The sequence below is a fragment of the Oenanthe melanoleuca genome, chromosome 5 (genome assembly GCF_029582105.1).
Source record: "Oenanthe melanoleuca isolate GR-GAL-2019-014 chromosome 5, OMel1.0, whole genome shotgun sequence".
Classification (NCBI taxonomy): domain Eukaryota; kingdom Metazoa; phylum Chordata; class Aves; order Passeriformes; family Muscicapidae; genus Oenanthe; species Oenanthe melanoleuca.
Window position 1 is genome coordinate 44,247,382 of NC_079339.1, and position 24,621 is coordinate 44,272,002.

A 24,621-nucleotide genomic window follows, 5' to 3' on the forward strand; every position below is an offset into this window, starting at 1 on the left:
AAGAACAAAGAGACAGAACAGCAGCTTTTCAATCAAGAGCCACACACTATATGCTTTAGGAAATAACAAGTTCAATAGCCAGTTGATAAATAGCTTGCCACCAGAAAGTGCATTTGAAATGACACATAACTGCCACAGATATAAGCCCAGAGTCAGCAAGCTCCATGCTGCCCCACCATGTGCAGCTCAGTGCTGCTGCGGGTTTTCCCTGCCTGCCCACACAAACACCATCTCTCAGGGCAGTCCCTGCTCCCCTAAGGTCACAGGCACAGGGACCAGGTCACCCCAGGACACAGGTGCAAGAAACAGCTTCACGGCAGCTGCATGCCCACAAACAGCTGCTCCGAGGCGGGGGCAATAGAGGGAGCAACACAGATGAAGCAGAGCAATGTTTCTTGGGTGAGGGCAGATTTTTCTCAGTTTAAGGGGATGTAAAATGTTTTTGCTTTAGGAGAATTGATGCTTTCCCTGATACCCCTTTTATGTTTCTATACACTAATTTGCAGTGGTCATAGAACCTGATACAACAGCACCTATACCAGCATAGCCCTCTTTGCCTTCCTCAGCCTCCCAGGTCCTGCTTTCTCAACATCACTCACACAGGTCCAGATCCAGCAGAGAACATGTTTAAGTTTCAACCTGTCGAGAAGTTCATTAGTTTCAATAGGCCTATAAAAAGATTTAAAGTCAAGTACATTAGTAACTGCTTTGCTGAATCAAACCCTAAGTAAAAAGCTTGTCAACATAAATAAAGGCACCAAAGGCAGACCATGAAAGATATCTGCGATTACACAGGTAGGATTTTATGTGAGGTTTTCAGCAGGATTTAGTCCAACCATTGTAAATGTGAAAGGATTTTAAATTCATCCTTGAGAACAAGATGGACACGTCTTCTAAAGGAATCCAAACAGTGAACAAATGCATCCTATAATAATTAAATAATCCATAAAATTAAGGAGACACCATCATATTTGGCATTAAAATGTTGGCTTGCACAACACTCAACACAAAGAGCCCTCTGATTCCTCCAAAGGCTTCTTAATCTACAACCCAGCAGTGCCTGGTCCACTGTGTGTGTGGCCACGTGTCCTAACGCTGGTCAACCACAGGACAGGGAAGCACAACCAATGTGGAGGTCACAGCTATCCATGCCAGCTGAGCCCAATTCAGGAACAAAAACAACTACCAGAGAGAGAGCAGTCAGTGACACATACAGCATTTTCTGAGCTCCTACAGCCCATGGTTTTTACTTGTTACTACAAGTAAGGACCTTTCTGGAAAGGAGGCAGAGATTCTGCTGGCAATATGGCTTTAAGACCCCAATGGAGGGGAAGAGCAAGACCATCAATGTGAAGGAGCTCGCAGCACCCGCTCCCAAACCAACGTGACACAGTGAACTGAATTAACAGCTCTAACAAAGATGGCACGAGATGCGCCTTCCCCATCCCTGGCACGAGAGCCAAGCACTGAGTGAGGCGATGCTCCCGCAGCAGCGAGCCGTGCCCATCCCCTGGCACAGGGACACAGTGCCGAGCGTGCACTGCAGCCCTGCTCCAGTGTGGGGGGCAGCACAGCACAGCACTGCAGCACAGCTCCAGTGTGGGGGGCAGCACAGCACAGCAGCCCAGCTCCAGCGCAGTGGCAGCACAGCACAGCACTGCAGCCCAGCTCCAGCTCCTGTGCAGTGGCAGCACAGCACAGCACTGCAGCCCAGCTCCAGCTCCTGTGCATTGGCAGCACAGCACAGCACTGCAGCCCAGCTCCAGCTCCAGTGCAGTGGCAGCACAGCACAGCACTGCAGCCCAGCTCCAGCTCCTGTGCAGTGGCAGCACAGCACAGCAGCCCAGCTCCAGCTCCAGTGCAGTGGCAGCACAGCACAGCACTGCAGCCCACATCCAGCTCCAGTGCAGTGGCAGCACAGCACAGCACTGCTGCCCACATCCAGCTCCTGTGCAGTGGCAGCACATCCATCTTCCTGCAGGAAGGTTGCTGGGCAACCCGCAAGCTTTCGGCTGGGCGCTGACGTCCACGCGCGCACGCACCTCCTCCATCTCCTGCAACTAACTTGATTTTGATGGATTAACATAAGATGAAAATCTACTGAGCTTCTCTCTCTCTCTCTCCCCGACAACGGGGTTCATTAAGATACAAAGGAAAACACAATAAAGCATCGACTTATAATGCATGCAGAAGACCGTGTAAAGGACAATGCAGACACTAATGATACCAGCTTTCTGAAGTGATTCCTTATTTTATGGCAGAGAAAAATATAATTATTTAGCAAAAATCTCAATAAAATAAAATTAATAATAAAGCATAACACATGCCCAAACTGTGATTCTCTTGCATCCTTTTCTCTTTTACATCCAGAAACGCTGTTTATTTTTTCACTGCTCCTTGTCATATGATAAAACCTTCACCTGCTGGAGACACCACTGGGACACAGAAGTTCCCTCTAATCCCATCCAGCCAGGCATTTATACCACTCTTATTAGCTTGGTATCCCAGTACCCTACTGAGCTGCATTATCATTAATTGTTTCTCAAGTGTTAGCCACAGGCTCAGCTTTACACAGTACAAAGCAAAGATGTGATCCCTGCCCTGAGGAGTTTTACATGCTAAACAGATGGTTAATGACAGCAGTGTAATGACAGCCTTTGGACTGGTAGGGGATAACATTTATGGAACAGGGAATAAATTAGTTTGGATTCATGACAAACTGCACTTGCTTTTCCTGGAGAAAATTTGAGGAAGACTGCTTTGCATGATAACCTGGAAATGTGTACTGGGCTTGAGATCCAAAAAATTATAATCTCAGTATTTTTCGCAAATTAGAAGTTTTATTCTAACATGAAAAACTATTTATTCTTCATTTATTCTAAATGCAAAACTGATCAATCTTCTCTCACCAAACACACAGGGTGTTTGGTCAGAAAGAGGAGAATTTTAACTAAGCAAAAAATATTAATGTTAAAAGGACAAAACATAAAATGTTTTAGTAACCCTTGAGTTTAAAAATGTTCTTTTCAAAAAATATGAAAAGGCAAAATGGAAAACAACTGACGAGCTGAATGGGAATCTGAGGTTAAGGTGTTAGGCCATGCCACTGGGTGAACAAGGACACAGAGACATACAAGGCTTTGGGAAGGTACAAATAAAGAGCTGGGCACAACATGGTCACTTTAAGGACAAGAAACTCACACCTGCAAGGCCAGTGAAGGAAGCTGATGCAGACACCCTCCAGATATGCATTATTTATTTCTCCAAGACCATCATCACTTGCAGTGCAAGCTCCTCCATTGATCAGCAGGGACAGCACTGCTGTGACTGTGCTGGGGGACAGGAACACCTACCACCCAGGCTGGGACCACCAGTGGGACAGGGATGGAGGCTGCTGGGTGGCATCTCCCACTGCCTGCCTGACAGCAGGGTGTTGAGCTCAACTAACCAATTCCAATTAACTGGGGCATTTCTTGTACTCCTAACATCTGGCTGAGACAGGGCTCAAAACAGCATTTCTGCCCTCCTTGCCAGCCCATGTTACTGGTTTCAATACACATATGAGAAGATGGATAGCTCAGAGAGCACAAACCCACAGAGCCCAACTTCTGCAGTGCCCCATGCTCAGTGATACATGTGGTGGGACAAGCAAGGTCAGGGACAGCTTGAAATCTTCTGATGTGACAGAATTCAGCCTGTTGTGTTTTACTGCTACTGACATTGGTGTTAGTATCTTCAGTGCTAGAAAGCTGCTCATAATTTGGGCAGCACACAGCATGAAGTACTGGGTATTTCTGTATGATTTCTACAAGCCTATTCTCAATTTTACAGTATAAGCACATAAAAATATATTTTCTACTCTGTTTTGCAGTGTACGAATGGCTGATTTTTTTTTTTTCCTCTCAGCCTTATTGTGACTTTCTGGTATTACATGAAGACCAAAAAATGTATAACCACTGATAATTTAAATAAGCAGACAATAGAATCTTCAGCCCAACAGGATAAACACCTTTAAGAGTCCCAGTAACTTCAATGCAAATTTAACTTAAAACAGCTCTGAGACAATCTAAAAACGAATTTGTGAACAGAATAATTGATAAGACTCTTGGGCCCTTATTTCTGTAAACTCACATAATGGCAATTAAAGTTAAGCACCTTTGAATGGCCTCTAAACAAGCACATTGAAATCTAGGAGAACCTTTGAGTGGGGATTATGCATTAACCTAATGTTCATAATCATGCTCAGAAAGTTTCTCTTTGAAAACTTGAAACAGAAATGTTAATAATCTCAGGCAAATAAAAAACCTTAAGCTATTGCAAAAGGTAACTTTTGAATCAAGTATATAATAGGTAATAAAACTTCAAAGGATTCATCACTCGCTGCAATTAAAATGTCCAACACAGATTTTTAAATAGCCTTCTCATGTCTAAGGAAACTTTTTTCCTCCAAGTAAATAACTGAACTCAGGTGAGTATCGGGTTTTTTTTTAGGAATAAACATAGGCTTTTATCTGTGGTGCACTGAAAAGAGCACATCATAGACCAAATCAGCAATCAAAGCCATTTCCACTTTGCCTTATTTTGTGCTTTAAGGATTCAAAGTACCAATCCTCCTTTTAAAAAGCTTCAAGCATGAACAGGGAACATAAAACAATGAACAACTTAGGTGAGAGAGTAAAAAAAAGACTCTAGGAAAAAATACTGTCCCCTCCCCAGTTTCCACACAACCAACTGGAAATCTTCCATATTTTGGTAGAAGAGAGGATGTCTGCCAACAGCACGATGACAGATATGAGCACACTAACAAGTTCTCCCTAGGATGACCAAAAAAAGAAAAAAACAAAAAAAAAAAATTCCCACGGGATGGGAATACTTTGTGATTGCCTTATCCTGTGACTGGGAACAGCTGTGGCATCAGGGCAGGTCTTGAGGAGCAAGTTGGTAACACCTAGGCCCACAAAACCTGTGACAGATGTTGCTTTCACAATACACAAAGAAATCATAGCAGAGCAGATGAAGGAGTGAAAATTTTGTAACAAAATCAAACTACATAAAATAGAAACTTCATGGTATTTATGGTAGGAAGTCACCTACATCAGCCTAAAGGACTTATTTAAGAGTGGTCCTACTAACAGCTGAACTAGCTTGAAGTCTTACACCCCAACAACACAGTTTAAGCATTACTTACTTTCACTAAACAGTTTCAAAAACCTGCTCTTCTGTAACACAAATTTGAAGAATTGAAGGGAAAAAAAGAGTCCCAAACACCACATTCACAACCACTTCAGCTTTATTTGATGCCTTTAAATTTTATAGGAAAAAAATCCAAGCTTATTTCCAAATCACTTTGCACTTAATAAGCTTTAGGTATAATAGTATCCTTTATCTTCAGATAAGGTCAACTTTATCCCTTGTAACCTGATCAAAAATAAAACAGAATCAAACTGATGCCCTTGTTTTTTAGAGACTGAAATCTGAGCATGACCACTTTCCTTCTTTTGTTAGCAAAAGAATGCATGCCTGGGACATAGGATGAAAACATAAAAATGCTTAGATTTGGGGAGAAAACAAGAAACAAAACGAGGGCAACAGAAGCAATCAAGAGAACAAAAATTAGAGAACTGCATTCCTGTGGCCTGACAGAATCTTTTACAGAGTATCTATGAGAGCTGATGAGGCCAACTTACCACACATGATCTCACCATCTTCAAAAGTCATTGACATCCTTCATTAGGACCTGGATTTTATCCCAGTCTCTGATAATTACCATCTTCTTTACAGATGGCCTGAACGGAGGTTAAATTGTTACCCTATCTCCTCAAATGTTACCTCGGCTAGAAAAAAATCCACAGACGAAAAAAAGGTGAAAGCAAAACCTCCCATGGCCAGGCACAGCAGTCCCAACAGCTCCCAAATGTGCTCCTTTCCAATTCTTCTGAATAGAGTGATGGCTTGAGAGTGATCACAGCCACTTACCTGGACACATATGGATTTTCAATGGCTTCGTGCTCCAGCTTTACTCATGGACTTCTGGAAATCCCTGCTTTGACCCAGACCTGAAGCAGCACTAGCTGCAAAACCAGAGCTTGTTATGTGCCCCACCAGCATGGACCTACTTCCAGCTGCAAGCAGCTTCCTCAGGGAGGGACAAGTCTCGCAGTGACAACTCTTCATAAACACCCAGCACATCTGGATTTTGCTCCAGGCGTGCCACAGCCTGTTCCACCGGGAACATTTTGATTCCCATCCGCTGCATAAAGGCTATTGCTTTGTGAAACCCAAAAAAGTCCTATAGATGTCAGGAGAAAGAGTGACTTCCTGATTTTTTTTCCTTTACTATTGAGAATCATGTTCTTCTCACAAAACCCAAAAACCCCAAAGCCCTCATGCTACAGCTTTGTTAAAGGACCATGCTTAAAACCTGAGGACTCTGCTAAGTTTGAAGAGGCACGGCAAACACATCAGGTGTAAATGCAAACCACACTTCATGTCAGTATATACACTATGTCAACAGATACACACCAGCTGAGGAACTGATACAAGCATATGTTTAAATCTCTGAAGAGAGAGATCTAGACCAAAACAGAACTGTAGGAGAAGCTGTTCCCTCTCCAGAATGGCACTGTGTAGGAAGAAAATGCTTTTTGCTATGTTAAAACATCTCCACATTCTTCCTTCTTGGTTTTTTGTATACTTTCAAAACAAGACTTCTATAGAGAAGAGTGCAGGCAGAACTTAATACATTAAAACATAAACAGTTTTCACCTCAGTAGCAGCCACAGATCAGTATGTGTGTGAGGCACTGAGCTTGTGAGACTTGTTCAGACGAACTCCTGACCACGCGCACCAGCAGCTTGCCAGAGAAAGGCTATTGAAGCCTTTTATAGCCATTCAAGCAACAAAAGCACACCCCTCTACACACAATCATCACAGCCTGGCTTATCAAAGCACTTCACAAGTCTTACTGCTCAGCATCCTTATTTTTTAGCAGTTATTGTTCTGACGGGTAACCCTTGGGCAGCATCCAAGAATAAGGGCAATATCTGCTGCGGGATGCCTGGAGTGCTCCTCCTCTGCTAAGTGAAGCAATAAAATCAATGTGTGAATGTGCACAGAAGTGACACAACCCACCTGCCTTCCAGCTGTGCCTGAAGAGGTCACAGGGTGAAAAAGCAGCCCATCTGGGAGCTGCCTCTTGGGTGTCTCAGACTAAGTGATGCACCATGGAGAACTAAGAGCAGCAGCCCCTATCCACAGGTACCTGTGCATCAGCCGGCTCTCCCTGAGCCAGCCATGCAAGCACAGGAAAAAGAGCTGATTCTCAAGGCACATTTAATAGAAGAACCAATGCTGAGCTTTAGCTTTGGTGCAATGACTGGTGAAATTCGAGGGCCTCTGTATACAGGGCTGCAAAAGCTGCCAGTTAGATACTAACTCGGCACTAACCAGGAAATAAAAAATCTTATCACAGCCCATGCCAACAACCAAACCACTGTTTGGCCCCAGATTAATGAATATAATACTTGACAAGAGTAATTGGAGATTAATGGCCTGTAACTGCTTGGCTACCTTGCACTCTATAGGGTCAAGTATATTAATGTCAGTAGAGAAATAGTTTGTCTCAAGCCAGTGCTAGTACTACAAAGACCCATGAACTTGGAGATACGAGGGCCAAGCTCCCAGAGCCACTTTCTGTCACTAAGGTCTATTGGTGGCCAGTTCTCATGAGGAAAAGTCCTCATGCAGGGGGAGTTTAATTCCCCCACAGCACACTGGAGACAGATTCCCAAGCGAGGCAGGAACTTCAGGGCAGCAAAGGCAGCAGACGGGAGAGCAGGTCACTCTGCTCCCACCAGGGCTGGGATGGAGGCAGCCCAAGACCCAGACAACCCCAGGCAGTCCCCTGACCCCATCTGCTCTTTGCTTGGCACGTTGTCATACAGGAGAGAAATACAGCCAAAATCTTCCATTGTTCTTGGTCACTGCATTTAACTGCAAAAATTCACTGCTCTAACATCTGCAGATTTTGCCCTTTGCTCTGCTTTCCAACTCCAGGGTATTTCCAGGGGGCCCAGGACCTGACTCCTGAGCAGAGGCCAGGCTCACTGGAGCACCTGTGCTCACCTCCAAATAAATGATGTACCCAGGCCATACAGCTGAAACACCACAACTAAAAGCGGTGGTTCTCAAATCTGGACACATACATGCCCATACAGAGACACCAGTTCTGCCTTTATTACAGTTAGATTATTTAGCCCCTTTATCTAGGAGGAGAAATAAACCACGGATAATCTGGAGATTTAACTAGAACCACTCTTCCTGAGAAATTGCTTTCTGGAATGCATAGTGAAGAAAAAAAAAAAGCGTGCAACTTATACAGCTCCCAAGGGAAAAATGAATATGCCAGTTGACCTTAGAAGAGTCCAGTAGAAGTATTGAGCAAAATTTTAAGCACAAGATGCTAAGCCTTCTTCAAACTCCTTCAGAGGAATTTTGCTTTACCTTCTGAAGCTGGCAGAAATTTTGTTTATGAGACCATTGTTCATATGCATATTCTGGGTGCAGACAAGAGTACAATAATACAGGAAAAAGTTGCATTAACCTGTGTTAAATCTCTGAACAACAGAACAGTTTGAAATAACCTGTAAATATTCCCTCTTACCCCATGTTCCTCAGTTTCTCAAATATAAGTATGCAAAGAAAGGCCAGAAGGCAGGGAGAGGGAATGATGACCCCGTGGTGTCTCACAGGGCTGGCACCTTAACACAGACACACACACCAGACAATGTGTTGCTCTGATACAATGGGAGCAGGATCCACAAGAGCCAGAACATCCTTCACACTCAACATATGCTTGGGAAGTGTGTTTTGGCCACAGAGGTCATACAGCTTTCAGAGATGCTCCTGGCACCTGGAGAGGGGATGTTCAGCATCCCACTGACTCCTCTCAAGCTCCAGGGCTTCCCACATGGCCACCAGCCACAACCCTGCTACAATGACCAAAGCTCCCCAGCAGCTCTGATTATTCCCTCCTTGCTATCCATCTCCATCCACATTCCTTAGAGGACATGAAAGGAGTGCCAGCCATGTGCTGTAGGTATAAGCCCCTAAAACATCACTACAGAGTACACTGGAGCAAATATATAATAGAGTGCATCAAAGCAAGGAACAGGAGTTAAAAAGTGGCAGCCTAGAAATGCACTTTCTGACAAGTTTTACTTTGCAGTCTCCTCGGCTAACTGTGCTTTAAATAAAAGTGCTTTTTTGACAAAAAAAAGCCTTCAGCTCACCCCTAAGAGCAGTGGACCTTTGGCAGTGAGGTGGAGTAAAGGGAGGTTTCTGTACCCAATATTACTCCTCCTCCCTGCTGAATCCTCACCTGATTTCACATACCACCCCATGGCAGTGAGCTCCTTGGGCACAAACCCTTCTCTCTGTGCCTGCAGGATGCACACTGCAGCCAGCCTCACAGTGCTTCAACACCACCAGTGACAAGGTCCACCATGGCTGTTGGACTCTCAAGTGAGAAATCAGCTCTGTCTAGCCAGAGAAGAGGAAAAAGAGACCAAAACAAAACCCTGAGCATATTAGTCACTGTTAACTGCTCTTTCCAGAAATACAACATTGAAGCAATTTCACATATTTCCTGGCAGGGAGATTTTGTGATGGCTCATAGCAAAGATCAGCAAGAAATCCTTTGAAATATACATATACACACATTAAAACTTGAGTATTTTACTTTTCTCCTCAAAAGCAATTGCTGCTGTCAAGTACACCCTTCTCTTACAGCCACATGTTCTGTTTAAGAATACCTAATCAGAAAAACATTCAGAGGTATTTAATCAGGTTTTTCTTTTCTCTTTAATGACCTAATGTTTTGGTTTGCAACTGCTGCCAACTCACGCTGGGTAGAAATTTAGTACTGTCAGCATTTAATTATTATTTTAACACAGATTTCTCTACCTTCCTACAGTGAAGAAATAGCTAGAAAAAAATGCCGCTATGAGCAGTTTTTTAAGCCATTAGCTTGTTATTTAGTCACACTGGAAATTACCATTCAAGGACACCCAGATGCTTGCTCTGCCATCCCCTGCTAGGGCAGATGCTCCCCAGTCTGCAGCCCCATAGCCAGCCAGAGGGACAGTGTCCAAGGGACAGCCTGGAGGGACTGCAAATACCCTACCCCAGAAGCTCCCCAATCTGGGATACAGCTCACCAAAAGATTTGCCAAAGAGCTGGAACACAGAGCACCTAGTTGGTGTTGTATCTTGGGCCATAAATAACAAATCACATTGTATATTTTTGTAAGCTTAAAACCCATTTTCCTAATTTTTTCTTTCCCTGTCTGAAACTAATAAATTGAATTTGTAGCCTACAAAAGGCTACAGGGGAAATATATGTTGGTCTCCTGTAGACTGCAAGACAGGTTTGTTTCATTCACAGAGGGTGGGGAAAAAAGACCCAAAAAAACTGGTTCTATGAATTTCAAAATAAATCAAGAGCTGAGCTCACGTTAAGCTCCCAGCATCATGTAAGTGTTGCATTGCATGGTGTTTTGCAGAGTGGACAGGTGCATAGAAAGTTCCCCTCCCACACCCAGCCAGTCTGGTGAATGCCTGCTCCCTGTTCTCCTCCTGAAAAGCAGGATTTAGGCTTCAGTCCTTACAAAAACCATTGGAGAAATGAGTCTGCAGCAAAGCAGAGCTCGTGACAGCAAGTATTAAATGATGCAAGGAAAGAAGGGCTGTGAGGATGCACATGGACAACTCCATCTTCCAGAGCAGATGGAATAGTCAGCCACACACTTATTAAAACAAGCATTAGTCTGTGATAGCAATCTAAGATAACACTAAGAGGTTTGTCACCCAAGGTAAAAAAATAAAAAATAGAGGCCAAAACCTGACGCTATTGCTGGACCTATGTCTATAGAAACCACACTTAACCTTAGCAGAGGATCCAGCTACACAGGTTCCTCCTTATTTAAGAAACACAAGCGCCCTGTTTAGTGTATGCTGACCTTTGCACACAGACACACTCCTATTTAAAAGAGAAACATGTATATGGAAAAAGACAAGAACAGAGGCTAGCAACAGGGAGGTAACAATTTCTGCAACAGGGAGGTAAAAAATTTCATTTCTCTAATGGCAAAGCAGGGCTCTATTACACAGTCAGCAGGAATGAAACATTGCTCTTCTCTACCTGAAAAGACAAAGTTGTGGATATGGGATTTTAAATCCAGATGGTCACCATCAATGGAACTTAAGTGTGATGAATAAAGAGGCAGCTATTTCATCTGCTTAACATTAACTCTTCCCAGAGTGCATTCTTTAAGTCACATGCAGAGAGCAAAGGGCAGATGCTTAAGAAGCCACATACAAACCAAGTTTTGCAAGGTAAAAGAAAGGGAAATAGCCTTGGTCACTGAGAGTATTTGAATGTCACTCTGTTAGGCTGTGCATTGCATTTGACAGAGCTAGCAAAGGAAATGAGAAATGATAACTGATAGTGCCCTGATTAGATCAGCCACCTTGGGAAAGGTGCTGAAGCAGAGATATTTCACTAAAATAAGGAGAATCCTGGGAATAGATTTCTGGCGAGTGATCGCAAAGGAGATATGGTCAGAATTAGAAATGGATTTTGCAGGCAGATAAAATGTAATAGGTAGAAGGCAGCTCAAAATGATATATATCGTGAGGGCCTACAGAGCAACTATAAAGTTTGTTCACAGATATTTAACATATAGAGATCCTAGAAAGACTTACCTTCAAAACACACTTGCTGTGTTATTGACTTTAATGTGCAGAAATAAAACAATGTTTTATTAAAGCTCTCTAGCAAAAAAGGAAGCTGCCTTCTCCCCAGCTATCCACCTCTGACTCCATCAATGGAGTTGTATTATTTTATACCACAAGATACAAGTAGAACAGAATTTCCTTGCACTTCTGACTGACTGACAAAGATACATGAAAATGTACCTTTCATTATCTTGAAGGAAATCACTTTATTAATAATGTATAACTAAAGGCAGTGGTAATTAACATATTGTAATAAACTCCTTATATGCATTTCTACAGCTTAAGCATGATTCCTCCCTCTGAAGCTCATAGACAAAGCAGTTCTTCAGACTGATCCTTGGGCATTTTAGGGGAGTTAGCTCTACCAGCTATTAGAAAAAGTCTTCACTGATCCTGCCATCCATATCTTTCTGTCTGTTTCCTCCTTAAAAAGTTTAGCCAACCAAATATAAAGACAACTGTGTTCTTTTAGTTCTGTACAGCATGGTGGTCAAGACAGAAACCCATGACAGTAATTTGGGGAAAGGCTGCTACCTGAGTTCAGTCATTACACATCAGAGTTCCCCAATACAAGACAAGCGTTGACAGCCCATCTTCACTTGCTCCTGTTCACAAGACTTTGAGATCAGTCCATGGACTTAAGAGATGGCAAGTCAATAAAGAGTAATGCAATGCTCCCAGGGGCCTGAGTCTAGCCCCCTGCTCCTCACTTCATTGGCCAGTAAAATGTTCAATTTTGCACAAACAAGCAATGGATTATGCATTTTTCAGAACAAAATAAAGATGTCACAGTTACAACAACAAAAATCTATGTTGCAGCAAACCTGTGTATTATGAGATCTCATCCACTGGCTCCAAAGAGCCATATGTGCATCACTCACACTGCCAGAATGGGAACAGTCACATAAATCATCTTTGGTATCAATGGAAGAAGCACTTGTCAGAGCAAAAGCATCTGAGGAACAGCCAAATACTAACATTTACCTACCACTGGGATACAAGTTAGTGATAACCATTATCACCATCACTACATCAATGATGGCAATAGAGCATCAAATTCTGCATCCATAAAATCACTGCCACTGCATCCCTAGGGAACCCTCCCTGAACACACAAAGGTGGAGTTGAAATATAAACTACTTACATGATTAAATGCCAAGCTATTTGCTGAGGCAAAATCTTCACTGAAATCAGCTAGGACTATCACAATCAATAGATTTTGGCATGAAAAGGGACAAGCTTCGATTTTCCCAGCATTCATGCCCATACTGGCACCAGAACGGATGATTTTCCAAAGTGTCATGCTGCTTACTTCAAAACTTGTAGAAGACAAGGCACTTCCTCACCCACAGCTGTCCCACCTAGGCTAAACCTCTTGTCCCTTGCATTTGGAAACAATCAATCCATATTGGATTCTGCACTTGGGATGGACAGATTGGGGAATAAGAGGCTGGAGAGCAGCTCTGTGAAAAGAAACCTGCGGGTCCTGGTTGATGGCAAGTTGAAATGAGCCTGCAGTGTCCTGGCAGCTAGAAGGGCCAACCCTGTCCTGGGGAGCACCAGGCACAGCATCACAGCCAGGCAAGGGAGGGATTGTCCTGCTCTGCTCTGAGCTGGGGTGGCCTCATCTTGAGTGCTGGGGGCAGTTTTGGGCACCACAATATAAAAAAAGCCATCAAGCTGTTAGAGAGCATGCAAAGGAGGGCCATGAAAATGGTGAAGGGCCTTGAGGGGAAGCTGTACAAGGAGTTGCTGAGATCGCTTGGTCTGTTCAGCCTGGAGGAGAGGAGACTGAAGGGAGACCTCACTGCAGTTACAGCTTCCTGTGACGGTACAAGAGGGGCAGGCAGCTCTGCTCTGTGGTGACAGTGACAGCACTGAGGAAATGGCCTGAAGTTGCGTTAGGGGAGGTTTAAGTTGGATATAAAAAACAGGTTCTTCATCCAGAGGTGGTTGAGAACTGGAAAAGGCTCCCCAGGAAGTGGTCACAACCCTAAGCCTGACAGAGTTTAAGAAGCGTTTAGACAACAAGCTCAAGCACATGGTGTGACTCTTGGGGCTAATTCTGTGCAGTGTCAGGAGCTGGACTCCAGTGATCCTTGTGGGTCACTTCTGACTCAGAATGTCCTATGATTCCCAGCACTAGCATTCAAGAGACTCCATCAAAGCAGAGCTCTGTTTTTGATATAAACCCATCTCTTTCCAACAGCCCAAGAGCTGAATTCTGCTGCCTTCATCACTGTTGTTTTGAATGAGAGAAAGGTGGGAGGGAAGTTTCTGTCAACATTAATCAATATTTAGGTGGTTTCCTGCCCATTCATTCATGTGCTAAAAGTGTTTTTGACATAAGAAATGCACTGAATGTAAGCAGGCCAGTAGCAGCTGCTTGAGAAATGCCAATAATACTGTGCATACCTTCCAAATTTCCCCAATGTCCCTAAGTTATTAGCGGGTGACAGGAGCTTAAATAAAGCATGTGAAACATGAAAGCAGGACAAATAATTATATTGGTATAGAGACTTCTATACTGGAGCAATTTTTGCTCCAAATACCTTATATCAACTGTAAGTTTTTGGGGTCAGAAAGAAAACTGTTTTTCCATGCTATGTCTTTGAGAGAGCAGGGTGCTTGGAATCCCTGCTGTTCTGTGGTCCCAGCTTGTATCCCCACAGAACCAGCAGTAGCTAGCAGTACCAAGCAAGACTGAACACAGAATAAAAATTACAACAAAAAAAATTCTGCTCCAGATTTCAAAGCATTTCCTGAACTGTCCACATCACACCATGATCAGACATCCTCGTTTGTGCAGAGAGAAAAAAAGCAAGATGGGAGGAAGCCTGGATCAAATAAACCAAGCTCAGACCATATGGGGAGTGGGCAGAGTCCACTGGCTTGGGACACAACCCTCAAAGGGAGAAAGGGCAAGTGGGCAAGACTAATACTATTCTCAACATCAGCATAGCAAAGGCTGTTTCATGCAGCTCTTTGAGGAAAGATAACACTGCTTTTCTGGTAAAAAAAAAAAGCCTTTGTCACTAGCATTGTAAAATTATACCCTTAAAAAGCGGGTCGGGGGCTACATACTTGTGCCTGGCCCTCTCATCTGCTCCATTCCTTCAGTGGAACAGGCAGAAAACACCAGACAACCTGATCCTACAGCCACAGTCTCTAATCAGCCTGGGTGACAGCTGAGGGTCTCCTTGTCAGCCTTGTAGGAAGCAGAGCAAGGCTGCTGCAGGAGCACACACCAGCCCCCCACTCCTGGAAACTGTGCTGGAACACAAGCAGGCCCTCGGATTCCCAGCCTTAGAACAAGCAATAGGGGAACTACTGGAAATCCCTCGAGTGACCCATGGTGAAAGCCTTCACATCTGTTACTGTGCCTCCAAGCCCACCACATCTTTCCTTGCTTTCCCCAGGAGTCATCTCTCAACCATTTTGGCTTCAAGATGCTCAGCCTTTTTTCTCAAACTGCTGCAATGGTAGGTTTCCATACAACTAGGAAACAAAGAAATCGTTCCACTTGGAAAGCCAAGATGCTTTCTGTTTCTAAAGACACTGACTTTTCCACCCAGGCTGGCTGCTTCAGAGGCACTGGTCTGGGAGATCCCCAGAGTCACCAACTGAGTGACTGGGGATTTCCTCACCTGTCAGAAATGGTACCCTGTCTTAGCAAAAACAAAGGATTTTTAAAGCACACTTCACTTTTCACAATTTGTGCTGGATTGTTCAGGGCCTTTTTTTCTTGTTTTGGTACAATTAAGTCCATCCCATTTCCAGTCAGGCTGGTTCCAGTTGTTGCACTGGGCCCCAGGACTGTGAATGCCTTACAGTTGCTCCAGTAATGAGATGGGCTTGTGAACAAGAGTGACCATCCTAATACATATGCCTAATTTCTACATTTTTCATTTTTTCTTACATTTTAATCTCATTTTTCACACATTTTACCTAATTTCTTTCAGTCTATGTTTTCTTCCTCCCTGCACAAAGCTACTACATCCTGAGTGAGATTTCCTGCCCAGCCACAACACAAACTGAAGCTGCAATGCTTCTCTCAGACCTTCTTCATCATAACCCAGCCCTGCTCTTGCCTGACACAGCAGATCAGCAGGAACCCATCTGCTGCCTCCCCTGCTTCCACAGGTGGTTCAGCACTGCACACTCCCTGACCTGGGGTCTAATATCTGGTGTGCAGCAACTGCAGCTACAATGCCGGCGTGTTTAACCAGGACACTGTGACTCCCCAGCACCTCTGTGAATTTCCTGAGCAGCACAACTGCAGCCTCCCCGGGCTCCCAGCTGCAGAGGCACAGTGCCCAGCTGGGGATGCCCAGGGTGAGCCGGGCTGGCAGAGCCTGGCGCAGAGCTCGGCACGGCGCAGCTGCGGCAGCACCGCGGCACAGCCCGTTAGTGACGCTGCTCTGACCACCCCCAGGACATTCAGGTCTGCTGCACCAGTGCATCAGACTAGTCTGCAGTAACAGAAGTGAGGAGGGGAAAAATTAGACATGCTAGTGAAGATGTAGCTTATTCATGGTTCAGCTTCTCAAAGTTTACTAACTAGTACAGATTATTCACTGCTCATGTCTTTTAAAAAGCCAGTGTCAGTCCCTTTCTATTCTTAACCCTAAGTAATATTTTATTGTTCTGCTATTCTTCCTTTCAGACTGAAAGACATTTGTCCCATCTTGGCTTTGTGAGATGTTGTCTTCCAGCCCTCTTCATCCTTGTCTAGCAATCATTCTGTACCTCCATGTTCTCTCCCCCAGCTCCTGCTGTGGCTACAGTCTTGGTCTGTTCTGTATACCCTCCACACCCCAGGCATGATCTTACTCACTCTGACACCAATTCCTACTGTGCCAATGTGAAATGCACTTTCTGTCATTGACTCTCCTCTCCAGCCAAGCCCATCTCTCAGCCTGCCTTGCTGACATCTTTTGCTGGGCATCTCATCATCAAATCAAACCCAATATAGCTGCAATGGACCTTGTGATCTTCCTTTGCTTGCCCGGCCTCTCTATCCCTTCTGAACAAACTTCTACCCTCCCTGCTGCCCATATAACCTCTTCCAGTCCTACCATTCTTCTCAGTCTCACTCTTCCTGCAATACCACCTGACACACCATCAGGTGGTATAAGTCAGTGTAATTCCACTAACTCAAATGGCATTATACCAATTTACAAGAGATGAGTTTCTGTCCTGGTGCTCTAAAAGCAAATATATTCTATTTGACAAGTAAAAACCTTCAGCCAGCTCCCTCAACATCTCCCGTATTTATTACTTTGATCTCTTGCCCTCTGGACTCCCAACAGCCACCTTCTTTTCAAAACATGACTCCTCCTGAAATTCTTACATGTCCCTTAGCTCTCCAGTGCTCCCAACCCAAAACATTCCCTTCCACTCTCCAACCTTGTGTATCTACCCACTGTCTACTCCTAAGCCAGTGCTTGGCTTCTTAAGCCTTCTGAATATACCTGCAATAATCTGGTGTGCTAACAATACTTAATTAACAGTAACAAATCATTCACTAATTCACAGATTTATTTTATGACAAAATAGAGGAAAAAAAGAAATTTAAAAAAGAAAGGAGAGCCACCATGAAAGCTGAACACCAATTTCAAATTCAGAGACAATTAAAAAGCACATGTTTAACACAAGGCGGGCACATCTGCAAATGTATGCCATGAATCGCCAAGATTACATGAAGTATTAAATGTTATTTGTGTCCCCCAACACTAAGCACAATGCTATCCCAAGTAAGCTGGAAGTTTCATAACCATTTTAACACCAGTATAAATCTCTGCTTAAGCCAAACATGCCACAGTATAAAATGATCCAATGGATACCACAATAACACCTGTGTCTTCACACTCCCTAGACCCCACACTGAAGTTTTATAATGGCCGGAGACTTGGCACTTAGTGGGTCTGACCTAACCACTGCAGCTATTGTTGCATAAATGTTTCCAGTTTATTTAAAAAAAAAAATCAGAAAAAGAGAAAAACCACCAAAAGACCTTACATGTTTTGTTCAGATTAGTATCCATTAAAAAAAAAAAAAAAAAAAAAAAAAGCACTTTCCAAAAAATAGAATAGCATCTGCATTTAGGGTTTTCCACACCTGGAAGGCTGCAAGAATGTGGAGGCAAGATCAGGTCTTAAATGAGAGTGCTAAGGACTTTACCATATGCACCATGCCAAAACGATAAAATGTTAATGAAGTGAAAGTATATTAGTGAATTATTAAAATTTCACTCCTCTCTGCAGAGCACAGAGTAAGAAAAACACAGTGAAGATAATGATAAAAATAGGATCAAAACATTTGGATCCCTTCAGCACCTCCAACATAAAAGCTTTACAAAATCTGGTGTTAAAATTAACATATTAATTGAGTAGCTTCTACAAATGATCTACTGCAAAACCAAGTTCAAAACAACTTGGAGTTGGGGGTAAAATGAGACACAATTCAGTTAAATCTAGATGGGTCAGGCCTACAGCTCCCTCCCATTTCTAATAACCTCTCATAACCCCTCTAATGCCTCTGTTCCTCTCCACAGCAAGCTCAGCCAACAATTAAATTGTCCACAGGAAGATCTCAGAGAGGGAAGTAACAGTGAGCAGGGATCTCCACAGATGGGCTGGGGAGTTCATGTCTGTGTGCTATGCCAGCAGTTTTGTCCAGGGAGAAGTGTGGCCTCACTATGAAGGCCAGGAGATGACCCAGAAAGCAGCCAGGGTCCTGCAGAGGTGCCGGGGGTGCAGAGGGGAGCCTTGCTCCAGAGGCAGGGCCACGGGAGACACCAGGCCACTGCTCTCAGTGGGGCAGGCTAAGGACTGGCAGAGAACCACACTAAAAGCAACAAGGGCTTTGCCACAGAGTATTAACAAGCAATTTCCAAAGAAGCTGCCGTTCTGTAAAATGCTTTCCAGGGTCTAGCTTGGATTGCCTTGTACATAAAGTCCTGTCTGATAGGAAGTCTGGAATGCTCTCCTTGCAACAGAAGTAAATATGCCTAGACATGGTGAGCAGGCTCTATCAGCAAGCTGGTGGCAGGTAAAGCACTTTGCCATCAGGATCCCACCAGGGAATCTCACACTTTGCCTGAACAAACAGTTCAGTGCTGGGTCCCAACACAACTCAGAACATGGGAGGTGGGCAAAGGAAGAAATTGGCGTAGGCCAAATGCATCCCACTCCTGGAATAACACCTGTCTTTATTTGGCTTTAATCTATTTTCAGTAAAAGATAAAACATGCAGAGTTGGAAATTTCATTATATCAGTTAACATTGATATAAATTCCTGCCAATGTTGTGAAAAAAATCCCAATGTTAAACATCTAGGCAGATCTTTCCATTCAGTGGCACCTACCAAGCCTGACCAGAGGTCACAGCTTTGCCATCTGTCTGTCCTGTAGTCAATGAGGACACAGAGAAAACCATCTCCAGCAGAGACTCCTTGACTACAGACAGGAGAAATAAAAGAGCAACAAAATACTGTGCAACATAATAAGTAGAAGCTTTGCCTACAGTAGACTCAGCCTGTCTGATTTTTCCAGACATTATGGAATTGATTCACTTTAAGGAGGGTTTTGCATATGTCCCTTATGTACCTCCCTAAGAGTGGGGAGAAAATGATCCCCAGCAAGCAAGTGGCCACCAGAGCCTGGGCTAATGTGAGGGTGGTCCTATACAACCCACCTGATAGTTGTGTGCCCAGCCATGGTGAGTTTCAGCCATTCCCAGCCCCCTGCACCCACCACCTCCAGAGCAGGGCTATCCCACTGCCGTGTGTCCATCCTCAGGGAACAAACGGGACACACGGAGCCTCACTCTGTGCTATGCTGACACCCAAGGTACACACTTTTGGCTGCACAACCAGCCTCAGCTCAGAACAGTTACTAAGTCCCAAGGATGCTAAAGGCACCTAAAGTCTTACAGTGAGTTTAGGGAGGGTTTGAGTTGTTCTCGTGCTTGGCAGCTCAACTTGAGGCATTTTTATCGGAGCAGAATTTCCAAAACTCTAGGAGAGAATTACTTCCCAAAAACTGCCCTGTCTTGCAGAGCTTCAGGCTGGTTTCCCAGAATCAGCTGATCACTTCTGAAAATACACAGCTGTAACTTTACACTTAACTGAAACACTGCTCTGTTGGAGTCCTTTTTTTTTTTTTTTTTTTTTTTTTTTTTTCATTATTTTGTTACAATTTTACTTTGGCTTGGTCAGGAGAGAAGGTAACAAGGCAAATGCATTTTCATTACAAATATGTCAAAATTCTGGCCAAAGTCACACTGTATTGTGTTACATCTGAAGTCATGGACAGGCAAATTCTAGCATCAACCACAATAGTCCAGTTTAGGCTGCCAGATAGCCCTGGTAGTGTCCTGGTTCCCTGCCAGGAACAGCTCTGAACACCAAGACATCTCCTACAACCAAAAATCACCATTTGAACCCATTCAGCATGCCAGGCAGCTTCTCACAAGTTTATATAACTTTTCCATGTTCTCCCCTCAAAACCCTCTGCAAAGCTTAACACCATAAAAACCCTGTTGTGAGCTGACATCAGAGAGATGTTTATTTCCCTGAGCCTCCCTGCTTATGAGCATAGAGACCTAAACTACAGCCCTCACCTTTGCTCTGAACCTTCATCCAAAGCCGTGTCTAATCTTACAAGCATCCAACCTGGCATCCCAGCCATGCTGGGCAGAGATCAGAAAGCAGCTGGCATTTTCTGAAACCACTGCTTATATTCTCACCCCCAGCCCCATATCCCAAATACATGCACTGGTGCATTAGCATAAGTACGCTTGGGAAACGCACAAATATTTTCAAAGTTTTAATCCATTAGCAATTGCTAATTAAGGGGCAATTAATTTGACTCCAGCTCTGCTCCCAATTTGCCTTGCAACTTTGTGTAGCCCATGTGAAATGCTAAGTTTCAGTTTCCTATATTCCCACAACTTCTGTGGATATTAGAACATTAATTTCTGTAAAGTGATTTATGATTCATGATGAAAGGCAGTTCAGAACTGTAAGAACTGCCCCTATTAGTAAAATAACTGGTGCATTTTTTGATCTTTCATCTTAATGGGGGAAGAAAAAGAAAAGCCCAGCTGAGTATGAGCAATGAGGCTCAAAAGGTAAAAATTGCAAATTGGACACATCTGAAAACGTAGCCCAGAAATGCTGGTGGGGTGTTTTTTTTATAACAGCAAAAAAATTACAGGACAACACAAGCATTTAACTTCTTGCATTTCCCTTGGGAATGCCTGACATCATAAACTTTCACAAACTAAAATCATTAGAGATAAATAAAGTAGCACAGACATGGGGGGTGATGAAGGGTCAGACTAGAAGACACCTAATCCTGCTCATTTCCTTCAATGTGTAAAAACAAGTAACCGACACGTTTCCTGCCCGTGAACCTTCCTGCCGATAAGGGTGCTCCCAACAACAGGAAATTCGCCTCTAGAAGCCAACGCACACTTTCGCTACCAAGCCAAACCTTCTCCATCTGAACCCCACAGCAATTAAAAGCAGCATCTGTCTAATCAGAAGTGAGCTGGATTAAACAACTGCCTGACTCCCTAAGCCTCTCCCCAGCACAGGGAGGGGGTCCCACCTCCCGCACCCTGGTGCCAGCCCAGCTGCCAACAGGGACTCCTCAATCAGAAGCAGGCACTGCTCCCTCTGGCTCTACTGTCCCTTCAGCCTGCTCTGCCTTCAACCAAGTTTTAAAGTCAGGCCTTAGGTTTTTCACACAGCCAGATCCAAGGGTGTGGGTACAGAGGTTAATGATCATCTTCACCTCAGTCCCCTGCATGATTTACCTCCTGATCTGCAAGACTTGATCGCCAATCTCTGGATCTCTTCAGAAATAATAATACATAAAGTGTAATAAGCAACCAAACCAGTCATTTAAGGTTTCAAAGTGATGATTTATACAGAGGGTAAAGCACTAAAGTGCTATTTTGCAGCTTGGTCACTACAAAATGAAGATTAAAGAAAGCAACAAAAGGAAATGTTTTGGAGAAAATGTAGTGAATACTCAAAGCCATCTCTCTATCACAAACATCTGAAATCAATGGGTACTGCCCAAGAAAATAAGCAAAAACATTAACACCTTTCTTGTGAGTTTGCTGTGAAATAGCTCTTTCCTGCTTCAAAAGCAAAATAGCTCTCTCCTTTCACACGCAATAAACTTTCAATAGTCCAGCAAAGTAAAACTTCAATTTACGACAATAATAGTCTGATTTTCTCATGCTGCATTCAGCAGCAATGAAGTATATTTCATTCTCATATCTCTGCTTTTCTTCTCATAGCATTCTATAACAGAACTGTTTTCATTTTTCTTAAAAGCATTGCAAAGGGCTTCCCAGAGTCATTCGCCACCTTTTTTTTTTTTTTTAATAGGTGAGGCAGATCTGTGAAATGGCCTTAATATGCAAGTCCAAATCATTACATCTTAATATAATTTCACAATGCAAAGGAACAGAGAGAGATCAATCCCAACTTTATTTCCCAGGTTCACAGATGCCCATGGAAAGAAACATGGCCTGATCATTCACTTATAAAAGTCATCCCTTGCTACTTTTGCCTTTTAAGCCCCATGATCTGCTTTGAACCCTTTCTCAGGCAAGGCTGGGGCAGGACACCAGTGGGCACGGGGCAGGTGGCTGCATCTCCTCAACTCCTCCTCGGATGGAAAGTGTGGGACAACGTCCAGGGAGGAGAGAGGGAGGTGGCGGTGCAAGGTTTTATTGTAAAATGACCTTGATTTGACAGGCATGTTCTCAGGTTTCAACAGATGCTGTGGGAAAGGCAACAGCAGCCAAGGCGGTCTGCAGGCATTTCTGATGATATGCAGACTTTTTTCTTCAGCCTTTTTTTTTTTTTTTAAATACATTGGGGGGGGGGGGGGGGGGGGAGTCTTCTCAGTTTCCATGACAACAGTGTCTCCACTTGTCTGTTATTAGATACCATCCGCTTCCTGTGTCTAAATTTTTAAACCAATCAGAAAAGTGTTTATAGATTTTGTAGCTCCTGGGACAGTCCCTCTCCTCCAAGAGAGCTACTTTAATGACACGTAACGCGCCGGCAGCCAGGGCTGCGAGGCCTTATATTTTCGGCTGATCACAGTTTACGCTGTTTACCGGCTGATTCACGGGCTGTGCCAGAGAAATTCGGGGCTTTACTGCCCCATTTACCGTGCCCTTCGTAGACGTCACCACGTCAGATTGTTTTAAAAACCACACAAACTCATTTTCATTGTTTGCCGATTTTTGTTTCTGGTTCCTCCCGTGAAACAGCAGGATCTGTCCCTGCGTGGCACGCGATGGCCCCGGCGAGGCCGTCATCCCACCGGGGTATCCTGACGGAAATGGATGCACGGCACAGCATCGCCTGCTGCAATTAAAGTTTCGGCAAACTGGGCTCTAAGAGCAGCTGCACTATAACCGTGCGAGCAAATTTATACAGGCAGATTTTTGATGATGTAAATAATACCTGGCCGCATCACAGTCGGCAAATCAATAAGGAAATCCTTCTCCAGGGCGCAGGGACACCCACATACATTGTGAAGAAATTAACACACGCTAAGTCCGGTTAAGTGAAGAGCCGGCACTGAAGACCGACAAGCAACGGGGAGCTGCTGTGAGAAGGGGAAAATCCCTTTCCCGGCGGCTGTGACAGACCAACACCGCCGGAGGAGGATGCCCTTCAGGCGGGTGTGCAGGCACAGACGGAGCCCGGGAAGTACCGAGCGGCTCCTTCCCGGGCGGGGATCCAGGCGCCGGCGGCACGCAGGAACAAAAGGGAGCGGTGGGGGGGCTGCCCGCCGCCGGCCGCGCCGCTGCCCCGCCAGCGCCCGCCGGGCCGGAGCCGGAGCCGGAGCCGGAGCGCACGGGCCGCGCTGCCGGGGCACAGCCCGCCCGGGATGCGACCCGGCACCCGCCCCGCACGCGGCTCCGCTCGCCCCACGGCGCCCTTCCCTTCCCTTCTCTTCCCTTCCCCACCGCCCGTGGCCGGCCGGGCTGCTCGGCGGCGGGACGGCGGCAGCAGCGCGGGGCAGCCCTCAGTAACGCCCCGCCCGCGGCACCCGCCGGCCCAGAGGCCCCAAAAGTTTGGCCGCGGCTCCCCGGCCCGGGAGGGACGGGGCGCGGCGACAGCGGCCAGCCCGGGCGGGCGGGCACCCGCGCACGCTCCCGATGACACCGCAAACGCCCCCGCCGTTACCTCGGTGCGCGTCCCGCGCTGCCCGCCGCCGCGGGGTGGTGGGCGCTCCCCGCGGCCGCCCCGCTCCGCGCCCCGCGGCGGGAGGCAGCCGGAGGCAGCCGCAGCCCTCGCCGCCGCTGCCGCCCCCAGCCCGCCCCCGGCGGCGGCGCCGCGCCCCGCCGGGCCCTAGCGCCGCCCGCCCGCCCCGCCCCGCCGGGCCGGCCCGGCCCCCGCACTGGCGGCGCTGCCCGCGCCGGCTTCCCCGAGGAAACTTCGGGAGCGGGGAGCTGGCGGGGGCGGGCTGAGAGGCGCTGCTCCCTCGGTGGTGTTTTCCTGCGGAGGAGGCAGGTCCCTTCTCCTTCAGGGGAGCCCCCGGCGCCGCTGTCCCGTCAGTGCCCACACGCCCCGCTGCCTGCCTTGGCCGGCGCGGTGCGACCGGGAACGGCCTTCGCGCCACCGGAGCCGGTGTTTTACACCTTGAAAAACAAGACATGCAGAACTACTACTGTTATTTTTCACCGTCTCTACCCGCCAGGAGCCTCGGCGAGGCCTGACACCTCCGTGCATCGTATTCACGGCTGAAGACAGAGGAAGCTCCCCATGCCTGAAGAGCCTGCAG

At 45.5% G+C, this 24,621-nt stretch overlaps 1 protein-coding gene across 6 annotated transcripts in view; it reads right to left on the bottom strand.

The window, feature by feature from the left end:
• The window catches only part of FOXN3 (forkhead box N3), a 206,309-nt gene extending 182,166 nt beyond the window's left edge, over positions 1-24,143 (bottom strand). For all 6 annotated transcript variants that reach the window (XM_056492232.1, XM_056492227.1, XM_056492231.1 and 3 more), the window contains exon 1: positions 24,024-24,143. The gene's annotated coding sequence lies outside the window, so the exon portion shown is untranslated. The remainder of the gene's footprint in view (positions 1-24,023) is intronic.
• Between the last annotated feature and the right edge of the window lie 478 nt (positions 24,144-24,621).